Source organism: Nyctereutes procyonoides, unplaced genomic scaffold (genome assembly GCF_905146905.1).
Source record: "Nyctereutes procyonoides isolate TBG_1078 unplaced genomic scaffold, NYPRO_anot_genome, whole genome shotgun sequence".
Lineage (NCBI taxonomy): Eukaryota > Metazoa > Chordata > Mammalia > Carnivora > Canidae > Nyctereutes > Nyctereutes procyonoides.
This window is the reverse complement of record NW_026575136.1, coordinates 20,343,898-20,361,910: the sequence shown is the minus strand read 5'-3', so window position 1 is coordinate 20,361,910 and position 18,013 is coordinate 20,343,898.

Below are 18,013 nucleotides of genomic sequence, written 5' to 3'. Positions count from 1 at the left end.
GAATGTGTGGAAATCAACTGGTAAAACCCTTAAGGTTTTAAAAGGAAAAGGAAATGCATTAGCCATAGATAAAGTAGGATAATAAAGGGCAGAGATAAAATCCTTGTTATAAGCAAATTTGCAAGAAAAAAAATGTAGAATGAATGTAATACCATAAAATCATATTCTTACCCTACAGCACAGACTCCAATACCTCATTCCTCCCCATATTTTTCAAATAGGTAAAAAGCTTCAAAACTCATAATCACTTTTGTGATTTTAATACTTCCTTCAGCAGATGCTCATTCAACAAAGCTTTATTACCTATAAAGTGTTGAGTGGTTGTTGTTGTTTTGTTCTGTTTTTTGCTCTTTTTGGTACAAAAAATATGTTCTTTAAAGAGATCAGTCCTTTATAGGTCAATATAGAAAGCATTTGATTTGGGGGGAACAGAACTGTTGACGTTGCAATTAACTCAAAAGTTTACAAACATATTTATATGGTTTTCATTTGAAGGTTTCTTCCTGACTTTCAGTAAATTATTTGACTTAGTGCACATGAATAATCACTGGAAAAGATTTATTATTTGGGAAGCCTTTTTCAATGAGCTGAAAGGCTGTATACTCCACAGTGAATTCTGGTGAGAAATATACTAAAGAATTTCAGGCTCTGAAATAAGAAAGTTCTTGGAATTGTTTTTTCCGGTTAAAGACAGTCCAAAAATTGTGTCATGTTATAATCGAAAAGCATTTAGATAAACGACATAAGGTAAACGTCTCTGCAGCAGCCAAAACATTATCTTAGTTCTTGATTTACGAAATATTAATGTCATTTTTGTGGCAGGAAACCTTTTTTGCTTTAAGCATCTCTTTAGAAAAAGAATGTCAGAAAACAGAAAACGTTAACTGTGCTGTAAAAGTGTTTTAAAGGAGCATGGCAACCATGTCTTTGAACTTCTGTTTCTAGAATGAGTCAGCCCAGGACACGGAGGTAGGTTGGCAGGGTTTTGGAATCTGTGCAGAAGGTCACTGCTGATCTCGCTCCTTTTTGGCATTCTTTATTGACAATGACATTAACTCCAAACAAACCACATGAAGATAAATAAGTCAATGAAGGAGACTAGGGGATAAGGAAAGGGAAAGGCTGCGGCTCAGATTTTCAGGGGAATGGGCATCTGAGGGAGGTAGTAATGACATCAGAAGACAGACCTGTAGTTAGACACCCTTCTCCTCATTCGCTTCTGATTTTAATGCGACCATTTCAATGGGTCTCATTTCCCTAACGTGGATGATAGGTATATTGATCAGAGGAAAAATCAGATGACGTAGCAGGTGTTTTCTGACCTTGACTTGCACAATTTGTCTCCTGGGAAATAAGGACAGGAAATCAATGAGTTCTCCATGAGCAATTTTTTTTTTTTGCCAAAAAAAAAAAAAACAACTTTCCTTATGAATCGCTGGTATTTGCTAGTGAATAAAATTATTAAAAAAAAAAAAAAAACAATTCCACCAAAGAGTGAAAACATGAATGAGATACTTTCTAAGTACCTCCTAATTCCTTACCCAGAAATTGCCCCACTGCATACTCCTGGAAGCCCTGCGTCAACAGTGCTTGGCTCTAGGAGTGACAACCCAGATGAAGTCAATCCCCATCCAACACCAAACACACGGAGCCAGAACAGGAACGCATCACAGTGAAGTTTAAGAGGAGCCTGCCAAAGTCAAAATGAGCCCCCCGCTCCAAGTACATGGCACCACAGCAAAACTCCAGGACCATGGCATGAAGGTTAATTCTGGGTCTGGCTGTAGGCACTTTTATTCTGATATTTTCCTCCCCTGCTATCCTACTCCTAAAGCTGACACAATATGTGTGTCTACAGGTGTACGTGCATGGATGTGTAGATGAACACACACGCATTGTGTGTTTCAAACACATGAGGGTGTTTTCATGTTATATGCATTTCATTTAAACAATAATGCCCCTGGCATAGGGCATTTCCTAGGGTTTGATGACTGGCTAGCAGCAGATGATGAGCTTTGCACCATTAATTCCAGGATTTTGTTAATCTCTAGGACATGCCTTTCCCTGAGATTTCTCACTACTATTATTTATTTTTAATGCAAAATACAAGCTTCTCAAGCCCAAAGGGCACAGATCAGTTTTATGGGAGATACAGTTTAAAATGGGACCCTCCAGGCTCTTGAGAGCTTTCTCCAAAGAATTTCCCTCTCAGGAGATGAATCAATTTGTGATTATTGTTACCACATATTTTGCTTAAGTTGTTATGAATCAACCTAGTCAGCAAGGCCTTACGTGCAAAAGTTTCCTCTTCTCTCCATTTTCTTCCCAAGTTTCAAAAGCAAAGGAATAGGATGTGAATGAACAAAAAAAATATTCCATGCCGCAATTTTTTTTTAATTGCTACACAGGCAAAACAGGTGCTGAAATGTGAAACCCTTTGGAGGAATTTTCTCTGTATAACAAATCAGTGCTCACACTAACCTAAAGTGAAGCTGGCTTTAATGTGGAATGTTGTACAAAAGCAGTGCCTATTGACATATGATCCATAGATGACTGTCCCAAAAAGACAAAAAAAAAAAAAAAAAGCATACTGTCACTTTAAGAAAAAATAAACTAAAATATGAACTACCAAAAACCCTGCCATTTCCAGCCTGGGCTTGATTAATGATTTTTCTATCTAATAAAAGGTTCACAAACCATCTGTTTTTCTCCCTAATGCCTTGCCCAAAGGTTTTTCGTTCCTATTTCAGGCTCGGGGCCAACTGACATTCCACTCTTTTTTTTTTCCCCAGCCTTGTAAACAAACCCTTCTCTCTTTTTAATCTTCTAGTGCTGTTTCCTACCCATCGTTATGCATATTCATTGCGAGTAAACATTTTTAGTGTCTACACTTAATCTCTTCCACTGGCAATTACTGTTCTATGCTGTTTTGTAATGCAGAAGGGCCAACGCTTTCCGTTCTAATAACAGCTGGGCCGCAGATGGGGCCTGCAGTCATTGTAGAAAATAAAAATTTACAAGATGCCAGTGGAATTTATTTCAGTTTTATGGAGTCACAGGAGGAACCTTTCTGTTATCCGCCTTCAGTGAAATCTGTAGGCACAAGGCAAGCTTTTGACATTTAATCAAAGGGGGGTTCAGGTAGGGTCTGGAACAACGCAAGGAAGAAAGCAGGTGGATCGTATTAGGCTGTGCCATGGTTAATTTATTTAGAAGTGATTGGCTTAGATGTGTGCAGCCAATATTTGACATCATGTATATATCTTGTTTAGCATCGTGCCTCTAAATTGTTACCACTGGAGAGACAGTGAGCTGTCACTGTGGACCGAACCAGGTGTTTGGTCGGCTTGCTACTTAGAGGTGCTGATGGAGATGGCACTGCGCTCACCAAAGACGAAGCATTTTGTGTGGTTTCTAGGAGTTGGGTCCTCTCTGCTTCGCCGCACCGCCTCCCAGCTACTGGAAGTGCTGCTTCAGCGGAAGCCCGGCGGCCGACGGCTTTCAATACGGGCTGTGACCTTTACTTGAACGATGTGCTTTCACCGGGAACGTTCTGCCCTAGGACTCGAGCCTGTGGACACGGGTTCGGTGCAAAGGCTGCGGTGTCCGAGGTAGCAGGCCCTAGGGGAGGCCGGCGGGACGCGAATGGGCCCGAGGCACCTGCGCGGCCTGGGGCACCTGCGCGGCCCCGGGGGCACCTGCGGGGTCCGGGGCACCTGCGCGGCCGAGGGCACCTGCGCTACTCGAGGCACCTGTGCGGCCCAGGGCACCCACGCGGCTCGGGGACCCTGCGTGGCCAGGGGCACCTGCGCGGCCCGGGGACCCTGCGGGGTCCGGGGCACCTGCGCGGCCCGGGGCATCTGCGCAGTTCGAGGCACCTGTGCAGCTGGAGGCACCTGCGGGGCCGGGGCATCTGTGCGGCCAGGGGCACCTGCGCTGTTCAAGGCACCTGCGCGGCCCGAGGCACCTGCGCGGCCCGAGGCACCTGCGCAGCTCGAGGCACCTGCGGGGTCCGGGGCACCTGCGCGGCCAGGGGCATCTGGGCGACCCGGGGCACCTGCGCAGCTCGAGGCACCTGCGCGGCCCACCAAGACCAAGGCGCACACACACTCCTGACCCTGCAACGCAGCTCCAACACTTTCTGGAAGCGTGCACTATGGCTCTTGAACCCAGCCTGCGGGGTCCCCTATCCTGACCTCCAGCCCTCTCCCCAAAACTGCAGAAAGGGAATTCGTGAAAGTCATCCAAGGACATCCCACAACTAATCCTATACACGAAGCGGGCTGCCGGGCTGGGTGAAACCTATGCCAAAGGTGCTCGTGTTTTTACATTTGGGGCCCTCTCTCGCCACACACCTTCAGCTGGTTGCCTAGCAACCACGAGAGACCCACTGAGCATGCTCACTGAGAAACCTAATTGCTATCACAATTTACTTTTGTTGTTTTTTTTTTTTTAAGCCCATTAACCAAAACAGGATGTTTTCCTTTTTGAAGGACAAGTAAGGTCTGCATGAATTTGAAAGGCAAGAGAGTATATTTCGATACCAAAACAACTCATAAAATGCCAATGCCAGGCACGGATGTGGGTACACATAACAAACATAAAAAATGCAGCAGATTGGCATTAAATAACGTATAAATTCCCATTTATTCAGATTTTTATAGACTCATTTCTTTTATTCTCTTTATCTTTTTTGGTCGTGGCTTTTTTTTTTTTTTTTCCGAAGAAAGTCACTGAGTAAGAGGGGAGGGGAAAGGGAAATTTTCTAGTCACGCTGAGAAACTTTATTAAAGAATTTAAATTAATTTATATAGTAGATAACATGCTTCTTGTCCATGCTCTCTGTCCTTCCTTCTTTTTTTTTTTAAATCTCCTTAATGATTCCAAATCTAAAGCTAAGATTTAGTTCCCTTAATCTTCTCACAAAGGGCAAGAAATCATTTTGTGTACCTCAGAGAGAAAAGCAGTTTTTCCTAACTTCAAGACAAAAACACGTTTTATGTTAGGTTAACCTAATCTATCCATTTATTAAAATATCTCCCCAGTTGCTTTATTTTTTTCCCCTAACATCTAGATTTGTAGATAAAATAGGCTTAGAAACTTAAGTATCTGTTGAATTCGTTTTAGTCCTAAACCGAATGCCCTTTTAAATGAAAATTTATATATTATGCTTCCAGGGTTCTCTCTAATGTTTTGTTTTTCAAATTTTCTAATTCATTTTGAAAAATTAACTCATTCCTTTTAACTTTACGTATTTCATATAAATACTTACATTTGCATAAATCTAGAGATTCTAATGAGGGGACATGCTCTTTCACTAATTTCAAGACCTTATCTCATGACCCATGACTCCCGTGGAACCCAAGTAACACACTTATTTGTGTACTGTAGGATAAGCTCGCCCACTCCCCTTCAGGAACTAATGGTATCAGCAAGCAGAGGGGATGAAATATGCTCATGAGGTGGGAGCTGATGCTTATCTAAGCCTTAGATATACCACAACTTAGATGTATAGTAGGCATCCCCTACCACCCCTCCCACCACCTCCCTGGGCTCTTATTCCTTCAGTGACCATGGCATTCTGGGTAGAAAATATCCTGGTGGAGCTTCTGTTGTCAGTGCCAGAGGAGAACAGGGCTAACTCTCAATGCAATGGCACCGCTTCCCTAAGGATAAATGTGTGTGTGTGTGTGTGTGTTTTCCCAAATAATAATAGTCCTTGTCTAGGTATAAGACAGTAGTTTTATCATTCCCTCAGAGACAGCCAGCAGAGGGAGCAAAATTGAGCAAAGGAGCAGTATTCCCTGATGTCCAAGCATTGGTAAGAATTCTGGAAGACATACTATATAAGAAATTAATAAAATCATAAGATTTCATTTCATTATGATTAACCCTATTAAGCATAGCGGCAGGTCGAGCAATGTGGGTAATGAACAGCTAAACAAGGCTAATTGGTTTAATCAGGAGACTCCAGGGCTGGTGGTTGTGAATATGATGATAAAACTGGTAAAGTAACACTTGTTCCCCTTTTCTTTCCAAAAAACTACTGACAACTACAGAAATACACGCACATATACATGCATATGCAATATGTGTTGTGTTTTTAATTCTGTGGCTGGAAATACTTATATTCCATTTATATAGTTTTACATGCATTCTTTAATATGTGAATATATATATAGTCTCCTTAGAAAAATCTTTCCTCCATTCATTCATGTTGACAACTTTCTTCTCTGTCTCTCCTGGACCTCTGTTTCCTTGGGTTCTCTCTCTCTCTCTCATCACAAAAGGATTCACAGGCAGATACACGCAGACTTCACAATAGTTTTAGTCCTCGATACTTTGGAGCTACTAACACAATTTGAGGAGAAAATCATTTTTCGACTTCTGTTTTATCCCAAACTTAACAGGTGAGTGGCCTAAAGGGGGTTTGTGTGTCAATCTCTACTTACTGTGATGGACTCACCAAGGCCCGAGCTCCTCAGAATTTAAATCGAATACAAACATTTAGCAGTAAAGCAGGGAGTGATGAGAGCTTTTATGAACGGGAAGAATTGAAGCAATTGTTTGGTCTTTTTTATTTTCAATCTCTCTCTCTTTCTCTCACTCAGAGTAGAACCAGAATTGATTGTTTCCTCTCACCTGTGGGCATTTCCTGTTTTAGTGCATTGATGATATCTGGACCCATGTCGTTCTCAAGCTTCCTCAACCTTAATCTCTAGAAATCCTGTAGAGTGTGTCAAATTAGAACTCCATTCCAGCAAATACATCTTCACATTTCTGTGCAGTTAACTCAATACACTCATTAGAATTTCAGGCTCCCAAACATTTTTGCTGAAATATATAGATTTTCTCCTTGCCCCCTACTTTCATGCTTTTCTCTGTTTTCTCCTCCCCACCCCACTCTCCTGCTATATATTTCAAGTAGTTATACTCCATCTGTCAAAAAAAATCTATTCATTTCAATTTATTAAACATCTCCATAATACAGCCACCCCTCCTTTTGTTGTTGTTTTTAAAACAAAAACAAAAACAAAATCTGACATTTTGGCTTTGGATACAGCAAAACTTGCACGCCAAATTCAGCTGTAGAATCCAAAGTCTAAGAAAAAAGTTATGAGAGTCTGACAGTAAGTATGCTCCTCTCTTGATTACAAAAGGAAATTTCTTTTTTTTTAAGGTTATATACAAAAGAGCACAAGGATCACAAATAACATTAAGTCATCAAATTTTCATGTGTGGATGTAGGCTTCTGTCTGCATGATGGCAAATGAAACACTGGAATTTCCTACGATGAATTTTAAGTCTCCAAGAGTTGCAAAGCAGCCTTCCCTACCAAAGTGCATTTGAGCCAGTTCTAAGGCTGTCTAGAACCCTTATTCGTAGACACCAAAAACCTCCAGATTACTGGCAAATGTTTCCATTTACTAACAAGGGGACAACATATGCGTGCCTACTGGTTTACTACAATTAACATGGAGTGCACGTAACCAATGTGACTGTGCAATCGTCAAAAGCCACAGAGAGAAGAATCTCCTACTGACTTGATAGATAAGACAGATTTCAAAGATCTGGGCGAAAATTATATATATTTTCCTCCTACAGGAAGAAACATCTATGCAGATTTTTTAAAATAAAAGAGTGTTGAAAACAGAGAGACAGAGTCAAATGTTTATATCAAGGGTTTCGATCTATAGAATTGGTTACTGGCTAGCTTTGGGTTTGTTGTTGTTTCTCGTGGAAAAAAAAATCCCAAAAATATTTTAATAATGCATACCTAGCGTTTATTTTCTTATTAGTAATTGTTATGAAACCAGAATGCTTTGCCAGCCTATCTAACTGCACCTGTTACTAGATATTTCCAAGAGACTCACACACCAATTTTGCCTGAGTGCACTGGGTGTATTTCCCGTTGTTTTGATTGTACAGTCAGGGCACAGGCAGTTTGCATTCAAAAAAAGAAGGCACATTTTATTCAAAGAGGAAAAGTGATGTCCTTGGAACTTCAACCTTAATGAAACACTCTTAAAAAGGACACACTGATTGAAATGGGAAGAGATCCAAAGAGAGGCGTCCAGAGAGAGAGGGGTGAGTGGAGGATCGGGAAGAAAGGGAAATGGATTAGATCAGCAAACCAAAACGATAGTATCCCAAGAGACGTCTAAAAAATCTGTATGAAGTCATTACAGGCACACAGCATAATCTTGCAGGGTGGCTGCACGCTCCAGAGTGCAAAGAAAGTTTGCCCTCAAAGCTGAGTTTTTGCAGAATTAATTCTAAATATTCCCTACAGACTTAAGAGTTTTCAGTCCCAAATTGCTTAAATGATGATTAGTTGAAGTTCCTCTGACTAATTTTGGCAGAAGTAACATTTCTAGCTGGTTGATTTGGGCACCCGAACGAACCAATGTCTTCGGACATCTGTACTATAGAGACACCCTTATGCTAAAACGACTCCAGCACTACCCTTACAAAAATAGCACATTTCCGTTCATGCAGAACGGTGATTAGACTTCCCCAACACAACTCATACTTTTTAAAAGGCGCGTCAGAATTTTAAAGTGCATTAAATAAAGGGCATTGGCACATTAATGCAGCTCTCTTTGAGGAAAGATGCTGCATAATTTCTGCTGAACGCTTGCACAAACCTTCAATAAAGTTCTCATAGAAAAAAAAATCCACACATGCACATACTCTTGATGTTGAGAACGGTGTCCTTGGGAATTAAATAAGTTCTATGTGTACAAAACTAAGCCTTTTAAGGTGCTTTGTTTCACCATCTTAAGGCGGAGCGAAAGTCCCCAAGGGGCTGTTGTTTTGCTAACTTATTTTCAATATTCTATTTTCCCGCAGCTGTTGCCCGCCTGGTAGGGCTACACAGGATATTCTGCTCGGTAATTTTTAAAAATAGATGCTACTTTCTCCTACATCTAGATAGGCATTTATAAGAAACAAATGGTTTTCTGTAGTAAGGGCTTTCAAGATGACCGTGGTGTCCTAAACACGCTGGAAGAGTCACAGGAGCTGGGTGACAGGTGGGTTAGCTGCCTCTTAGCTTTGGCTCCTGGGCGCTCCTCTCTGGCAGAGGGGCAGCTGGGACTGATGCCACCGAGGACCCGGGGTCTACGCGTACGCAGTACTGGCAGACCCAGAGCACCCGGGTAGCATCTCTGTGTCATGATCCTCATGCCTGTTAAAAAGTGACATTGAAAATACAAAATGGGGTGGCACATAAAACCCAACCCCAAATTAGGCAGCTTTTCAAGGCTGGAAGAGACTTAATTGAACGGCTGCAAAATCATCCACAGCAGCTGGAGAGACTCGTTCAGTGGTTTTTACTCCGTGGCCGAGCATATTTCAAAGTTTCAGTTCTTAACAAAGGGGAAACTAAGTAGAAAAGATTCTTTTCATGAGGCAAAATAGTGACAGCCAAACACCTTACAAGTTTTTATAGCCCGTCTGGGTTAGGAAAAGAAAAGAAAAAAATATATATATATACATTATAATATAATATATAATATATATTAAGATATATATTAAATATATAATATATATTAAAATAGATATAAATATATTTTTATTTATATATATATATTTATTTCGGTTCTACATCTTTTTTCTATTTCCTGAGCTGGTGTCTGTTATACTTACTGTCAATTTGGAACTCACAGAAAACAAAACAAAAGAACTTTGCTGTGAGCGATGTTAATAGCAGCGTTGGCCTTCTGGATGGCGGACCGGCTCCCAGCAGAAAGATCTGGTGGCTAGGCCTGCCCAGATGATGGAGCTGGAAGAGTTACTGGGGTTCGTAGTTGAAGTAATGGCTTTCACCTGGAGGCTTCCAGCCACGATCAATAATGCTGCCAAGAGAAACCTGCAAAGGGCTCAATGGGATACAAGTAAGCCCCCCCTTCTAAATCACAGGTGGCGCCATCATGCCTGGTCAATGATGGGCTTTTACGCCACATCATTTCCCTGGCTTCTTGCTCTTGGGAGCTGCCATTTCTCGACTCTTCTCTTCTCTCTTCCATGTCATTTGTCCACTATGAACCGATCCAGATTTCCTACTAAAACTGTAAACTGCCCAAAACTGGACCAACCAAGATAGGGTGAGAACAGATGAGGTCACCAGAAATATTTACTGGGTACTAATGGTTCCCAGCCCTGGTTTAAGATTAAAAAAAAAAAAAAAAAAAAAAAAAAAAGTCAAAATTTTCTAGTCAAAATGCAGGCATCAAAGACCAAAACTGTTACACCCTGAGGAGAACAGGTATCTCCCCACATCGTAGAGGCACATAATCAAAGCAACATGGAAGAGCTTTTCTTGTCAGGAAACCCTGGCAATTCATAAATAAACAGAGGGTATTCATTCTTCCTGTGCCGAGGCGGTGCGCAGGATCTGGTCAACGCTGAATCCACCACATTACAAAAGAAAGGGCCGTGTGTATTTTTCAGCACATTCTAATGAAATGGATATTTTAAAAAATTAAGCTTATAACTCAAATACTTAAAGCCAGTAAGAGAATCTTTCGAGCAAGCCCTTTGAGATGTCAGGGACCAAGGCTTGGTTTTCCTTCCATGAGAAAATGAATTGCGCATTTATCTCCAGGGACAGATTACAGATTTTATAATTCTGATAGAACAACTGTAGCAGAGCTTCAGCCTCCCACATGTGTATATGTTACTGTGTAGGGGGGGAAATGAGATGCACAAATCCCATTAATAATAGCAGTTGCATGCTTAATTTCATGTGCACTGCACTGAAAAATTACTTCTTACTATCTAAAATAAGATTCAGGAAGAGCCTGGGAAATCAGGAGCTCTTCCAACATACCTTTGCAGTCCCTGTGTGAACAAGGAGCTGGTGACTCATGTCATTTAGCAGACAAATACTGAGGGCATTATTAGTGGATACCCTCAGGGCAGAATTGATGTGAACAACCCAGAGATCAAGGACTGCTCACAACAAAAGGAGAAAAGTGTTGTCAAACCTTGCGGATTCTTTTTACACCCAAGCAAAGGGAACGCTGATTTTACAGAAACTTCTAATTGTGAAATGCACAAGGCGGGGGCCTTCCAATTCGCTGATCTCTGAAATGAACTCTTTCATCGTTGAATTCACGATTCCTCAACACTGTAGATAGGATTAGTTAAAGTAATCTTGGCTGTATTTGTAGATTTATGGAATTTGGGAGCTGAAGGACGTATTTGAAGAATTGTCCTGCTTTTAGGTTTTATGTCTAAATCTAGCATTAATTGGCCTTAAAACCAGATTTAGAGCAATTTAAATTTAGTAATTTAGTAGTATATTTAAATAAAATGTACTTTATTTTTATAAAAACAAAAGCAAAATGTTTCTCCTTTACAGTCATCAACTCACCCAAAGTCAAAAACTCAGCCAACTTTTGGCTGGGATGCTCCTGGTTTTATTAATGAAAATCCTGTAGGAATTTGTTTGTAGGAAACCCTCTCCAAGCCAGGCAAGTCAGCATGGTTAGTCACCCCATATAGCACCCTGAGTTTCCCAGTGCTATCTATGGCACATTATCTCTGGGGCCCTAAACCTCAAAGTCATCTTGGCCTCCTCTCCCCCGCATCAAACACTCAAGAATTTCTTTTTTATGTCTGAAGATTCTCTTTTTTCTACTTCTCCCTTCATTCACTGCCCAATACCAGTTCAAGCCCCCTTACTCTCCATTCTTGAATCACTCTGAGCCTCCACCCTCTTCTCTGGCCCCATTTCTCATTGAGTATCTAGTCTACCCACAAACCTTTGAAGATGACATTGAAAACTTTTCACTCTGTAACTCAGTTTTGGACTCAGCCTGGCATTCAACACCTCATGATACCTCTCCGATAAATTTTTCTAGCTTATAATATAGAAAAAATGGGCAATTGCAATAGAAGGTAGAAAAAGTGCATCCCAATTCACCATCCTCCATTGCTAACCAGCTATGCAAACAAGGCAAGCCACTTAACCTCTCTTGGCTTCAAGTTGAGCCCAGTGGTGCAATATTGCCACCTTTCTTAAAGAAGAGAGCTAGTCTTGTGGATCTCATGAAGTTCTGCTCTTGAAAAGCTTTGATTTTATGATCCCCTCTATCCTGCTTGTAGACTCTATGTCCTGTTGGGTAGCATCCTATTCTAAGGAACAAGCTCTGAGTTTTCCTAGCTCCATATATTTTTTATATGTGGCCCTGCCTGTCCTTATGCCTCTCCTTACCTATCTCATGATGCCCCTTGGCAAAGGCCTACCTAATGCTTTCCCCTCCCATAGCCTCGTTTAAATCTCAGCACTACTCTGAGCCTCTGTGACTCATTGCTTTTGCCTCTTTTGTGACACTGACCAAACAATTCTAGCATTTGTATGGTTGCTATTATTTGTGCACATAATGTGTGTCCTGTGCTCCCATGAGCTCCCAGCAACAAGGATTATATCTTACTCACCGGGAGGCACTATGACATACTGTTTAAGAGTTGCCATTGGGTATAAGGTTTGAATTGTGTCTCCCAAAAAAGATATGTTTGAAGCCCTAACCCCTGGTACCCTGGAATATGACCTGATTTGGAAATAGGTCATTGCAAATGCACTTGGTTAAGATGAGACCATACTGGAATAGGGTTGGTCTGCTAGCCTAATACAACTGGTGTTCTTACAATAAGACAGGCTTGGAAAGACAGAGACACACAGGATGAAGGCCCGAGGACGATGAACGCAGAGGCTGGAGTTAAGTAGCTACAAGGCAAGGAATACCAAGGATTGCCAGGAGCTACCAGGAACTGGGAAGAGGCAAGAAAGGGTTTCAGAGGGAGCATGTCTCTGAGGACACCTTGACTTCTGACTCTGGCCTCCAGAACAATGAGATGATAAATTTCTTAAGCTGCCGCCTTTGTGGTTCTTTCTTATGTCCTTGGAAATTAATAGAAGAGTCAAACTGTCTGGATTTGAAATCTTGTTCTCCTGTTTGTTAGCTTGTGTGACCTGGAACAATTTACTTAAACATCTGATGCCTCCATTTCCTTGTTTATAAAATGATCATAATAACAAAGCCAATGTCCTAGTGTTTATTGTAATGAATCAAAGAATTAATACGTGTAAAATTTATTCCAGGGTCTGGCCATAAACATGGCAGGTAGCTTTTTTCAATCTTTTCATTTTTTTTTATCCTTCAATGCTACACAAATAATTATTGGCATTCAGTAACTCTTCACTGAGTGCAGGAAATAACATAAGTTGATTAAGGAAAATGTGAATATATTCAAACATGTATATTCAGCTAATTTTATTGGCTTGACAACCTGATCCAACATGACAACACTCTTCACTTCTTGTCCACCTTCTACATTAAAGCAGTGAGGAAGCCGGTGGGTTTGAAGCCAGGTCCAGATGCTAATTCTATTGCTTTTTAGATGTGTGATCTTGTGTAAGTTTACTTGGCCTCTATCATGCATAGTTTCCTCAACTTTAAATGAAGGAATCCTGGAGTCGTGGTAAAGATTAAGTAAGAAGATGCCTAAGGCTTTCATAAATATCAGCTATTGCTGTCATTTCACTTTTATTTATTTTAAATTATTTTCCTTTTAATACTTTCCCAAATTCTACATCAGTATAATAAGCAACTTGCATCTTTCAAACTTGCTAATAGAGCAGCATCCAGAAGATAACTGACTCTCTGGCTGGCTAAATCTCAATTTCTTGATCTTTAAAACAGTGCTCCCAATTGGGAGCAAATTTGCCTCTTCCACTCCCACACTGCCAGGGACATTTGGCAATGTCTCGAGACATTTTTGATTGTCATGACTGGTTGGGGATGGGAAGGCATCACTACTGGCATCCAGTGTATAGAGGCCAGGGTTGCTGTTAATCACTGTACAATTCACAGGCCAACCCCTACCACAAAGAATTATCTGCCCAAAAGATCGATAGTGCCAAGACTGAGAAAATCAGCTCTAAAATGAGATCATTGGGCCAGGTGATGGGCCCAGGTGAACTTTCCCATTCCTTCCAGCTCAAAAACTTCATAAGTCCCTGATTTCCATAATGCATTGTAAATGCCATGCTCTCAGGCTGTTCAATTAATTATTTTTATCACTTCTTTTTTTTTTTTTTCTTTGAGCTATGTGTTTTCCCCCCTGAATGTCAAGACGGTAATTATTTAAGATAATGTAAGTTCTCTTACACTTTCGCCCATTCTTCACTGTTGCACCTTCTGGATCGCTTGATCCAAATGTTCCTATAAAAGCTTTTTGTTCACTGTTTTAGTTAGGAGAGACACTTAGCGCATGTGATAGAAAACCGAAATAACAGTAGCTTGAGCAAGATAAAAGATTATTTTTCTTTCACATTTATTTCTCTCTATTCCTACAAAGAGGTGGCTCTGCCTGGGGAGGTTGTCAGAACCAGCAGCTGCCATAGCTACACAAAGCCTTCTTTCTTGTTGTCTCACCATCCTTAAGGCTTTGCCCTCATCTGCATCACTCAAGATGGGGCATCTCTTGTCTACGTTCCAACTCTTGCAGTAGAGAAAAGAGAGACCTTGCCCCTTCCCTATGGGTATGCCCAGAGGTGCCCCCCTAAGTTCCACTCATATCCCAGAGATTAGAACTTACATGATCACAGCTGCCAAGAAGACTGGAAAATATCATCTTGATTTTGAACAGCCATGCACCTAACAAAACATACAAATAAATAAAAATAAAAGCTCTTGCTAGGTAAAAAGTAGAGGATGTAGTTTCTTCCATGGTCTCTAAAGTTAAAACATTTGTCAAAATATTGAAATCATGTTCAAGGATGCCCACCTCCTATCATACTCCTCGTTCAAGTCAAAATATGTGTAGAAATGGGATAAGGCTTTGGGATGGTGGCCCTCGAGAAAAAGCCACCTGATTTTCCCACTTTACGCTGGTTAAACCTAAGCTTGCTAGAGCACCAAAGCAATTGATGAAGATAAGTTTATCCAGGACTCATATTCAGCACGGTAAGATCGGGCTACTACCCGCACAGGGAGGTGCTGGAGAGGATACAGCAATACACAAGTAAGCTTCTGCCCTTGCTGGATAGACATATTTTGTTCTAGAATGCCCAGCAACCCACCCCTCCTTGTGGAAACAGAATCCTTGTTTCCTCCTGGGGTATGCCACTTTCTTGTTCTTACCCCAAGAAGGTGGTTTCTTGTATTTTAGGCACAGATCTTTGCCCCTATCCACATAGACATGGACAGCGACTATAGAGTATGGGGATAAGAGGAAGAGGGGGACAAGAGGGTTAAGTGTATTGATAAGAGAATGGTTTGAAGATGGATCATGGAATCTAAGCTTCATCTCAGCCCATGGAAAGGGCTCAGATTGGAACTTCTTTTTTTTATATAAATTTATTTTGTATTTGTGTTCAATTTGCCAACGTATAGAATAACACCCAGTGCTCATCCCATCAAGTGGCCCCCTCAGTGTCCATCACCCAGTCACCCCCACCCCCCGCCCACCTCCCTTTCTACCACCCCTAGTTCGTTTCCCAGAGTTAGGAGTCTCTCATGTTTTGTCTCCCTTTCTGATATTTCCCATTCATTTTCTCTCCTTTCATATTGGAACTTATTAATTCATATCTCCTCCCCCCCCCACTTGTCCCTGGACATCCACACTGCATCCTGGCCTGAGCATTCCTCTCCATTTCCCAGCCACTGAACTAGCTTGAGCCTAATAACTAACCAGTAAGAATGAAGGACACCTCAGGCTGGAAGAAATCCTTGTCAAAGAGAGAAAACACCTGAGAAAAACCCAACACAGAAGAAAAAGATTTCAGAGAGTAAGACAGCCTGAGCCTTGAAACACATGTGTACCTACCATCCGGACCAGCTCAGCGATGCCAATTTCTTAGACTTCTCAGTTGAACCAATAAATCCCCTTTTCAGCTCAAGCTAGTTAGAACTCGGTTCTGTCACTTATACCTAATATAACCTTCAAATAATTACCATTATTTTTTTTTAAGTAGGTTCAATGCCCAATGTGGAGCCCAGTATGGGGCTTGATCTCAAGACCCTGAGATCAAGACCTGAACTGAGATCGAGAGTCAGATGCTTTACTGATTGAGCCACTCAGGCACCCCAAACAATGATCATTCGAATGGAGGCAGAAGACAGCCAAATCATTAAAACTTAAAACAATTCCACATAGGACAGGGTGTCTCTTTTCCATTGCTGAGCAAGAAAAGACACATTTTCAGGGAAAAAAATGATAGAATTTCTGTGGTTTTAGGATAATCATTCAACTTCCCTTCCTCCATTTTGGAGAGACACTAATGTTGGTATAATAGATGTTAATTATCAGTATCCATCACCTCATAGGCTAATCTTAATATTTTTAAACATCTTTGAAGCATTCGGTTTTCAATGAAATGTTCAAAGTGGCTTTCTTTTTGTCTAAAAAAGAATTGATTAAATTTTGAAAAGCAGTGTTTTTCTTGCAGCTAATATTCATGGAACAACCTTGCCCATTTTATTCTTGGGTGGCCTTGAATCATGGGTGGCTACCACATGGCCTAATCAATGCATCCGAGGTTGTTCTGAGCGCCTCATTTAAAGCTTGTGCTTTAGTGCCGGGGGCCAGAATTCCATAGCCTTGGGCCTTTGCTCAAGAATGTCTTCTTTTCAGGGCGAGCCAAGACTAGGTCAGGTGCCTGAAGGAGAATCAACTAAAAACAGACAATATACTTCTGGCTTAGGGTTGAGGACTTCTACTCAAGGCCTAGTTCACACTTGAAAGTGGATTTGTGGCTAAGTTTTCAGCTTGTTTCAAAGGGCTTACGGAGCCAATGAAAGGAGTTCTGGAACCAATGCAAATGCTAAATTCTGGGTCCATGAGCATGGAAGATTGACTTGGCCGGTGGAAAAATCATCAGACCACTCTTGCCAATTCGAAAACACTCAAGGGCGGCACCAGAACCTCTGGGCTGGCGGGAATGTCCCTGGCCGTTCCTTCCTCTTGGCCACTCTGGAGAAGAGAGTGCCATGATGGTAATGTTCAGCTGTAAACCTGCAGGCAGCCTGCTGGGCTGGGCACAAGCTGGAGCCTACGTAAACATTTTCCCTTTCCAAACCTGCATATTATGCCCCTCGGTAGTTGAATGCCCATCCCTCCAAGCTGGGACTCGGGGGTCTTCTCCAGGGTTTCCCTACTCCTTTTTTCTCTCTTCAATTTATCACCACACACAACCCCACCCCTGCCCTGACTCCCATCTACGCTTCTTAGATTTGCTCCCCATCCCCATCCTCTTTCCTGTCAATTCTCCAGCCACCTGCTGGGGCTAAGGTGACCGTTTCCTTGTTGTATTCATTGCCAGGACCAGTTTTATGCACAGATACGGTTGAAGGTTACCCATGAGGCCTGATTCTGAGGATGCACAAGTGTTTCCAAAAATCCAGTCTATGGTCACTCCTGCTCAACTGTGCCTGATATTTTTACAAATAAAAATAATAATGACTCACATAAACATTTACTGTGGGCCTGGTGTTATTCTATGAGCTTGGACATTTTTATTCACTTATTGAATTTTTTCATTGCAAAATTAGAGATGAGGTTTAAAGCGTCAAACTATTTGGCCAAGGCATCCCAGCTTATTTTATACTAAGGTGTTTATGACTGGCTGCAAATCGATTCCTGGCATAATCTTTTCTAAAAGTGCAGAAGATAGGAGTTGAGAGGGATGAGGATAAAAGCATCTTAAGGAGAAGTTGTATGCACAGTGGGGAGAAGGCTGAGAAAGGGGAGACTTGGCTCAGAAACAGTAATAAATCGACAGTATCGCCTACCTCATTCCGGATCCTATCTCCCTCATTTACCTCCATGCATTCAAATAAGCCAGGTAAGTTGTTTTTCAGGGGTGTTAGAATCCTGTTTCCAGGTCCCCTTCTCATATTCCTGCAACAGCTCCCCAGGAACCCTAGAAATAAATTAAACTTTCACAAACTCCCAGCAGCCCTGGTGTGAGTTCCCTTTGACTCCCTCACACTCACCTCCC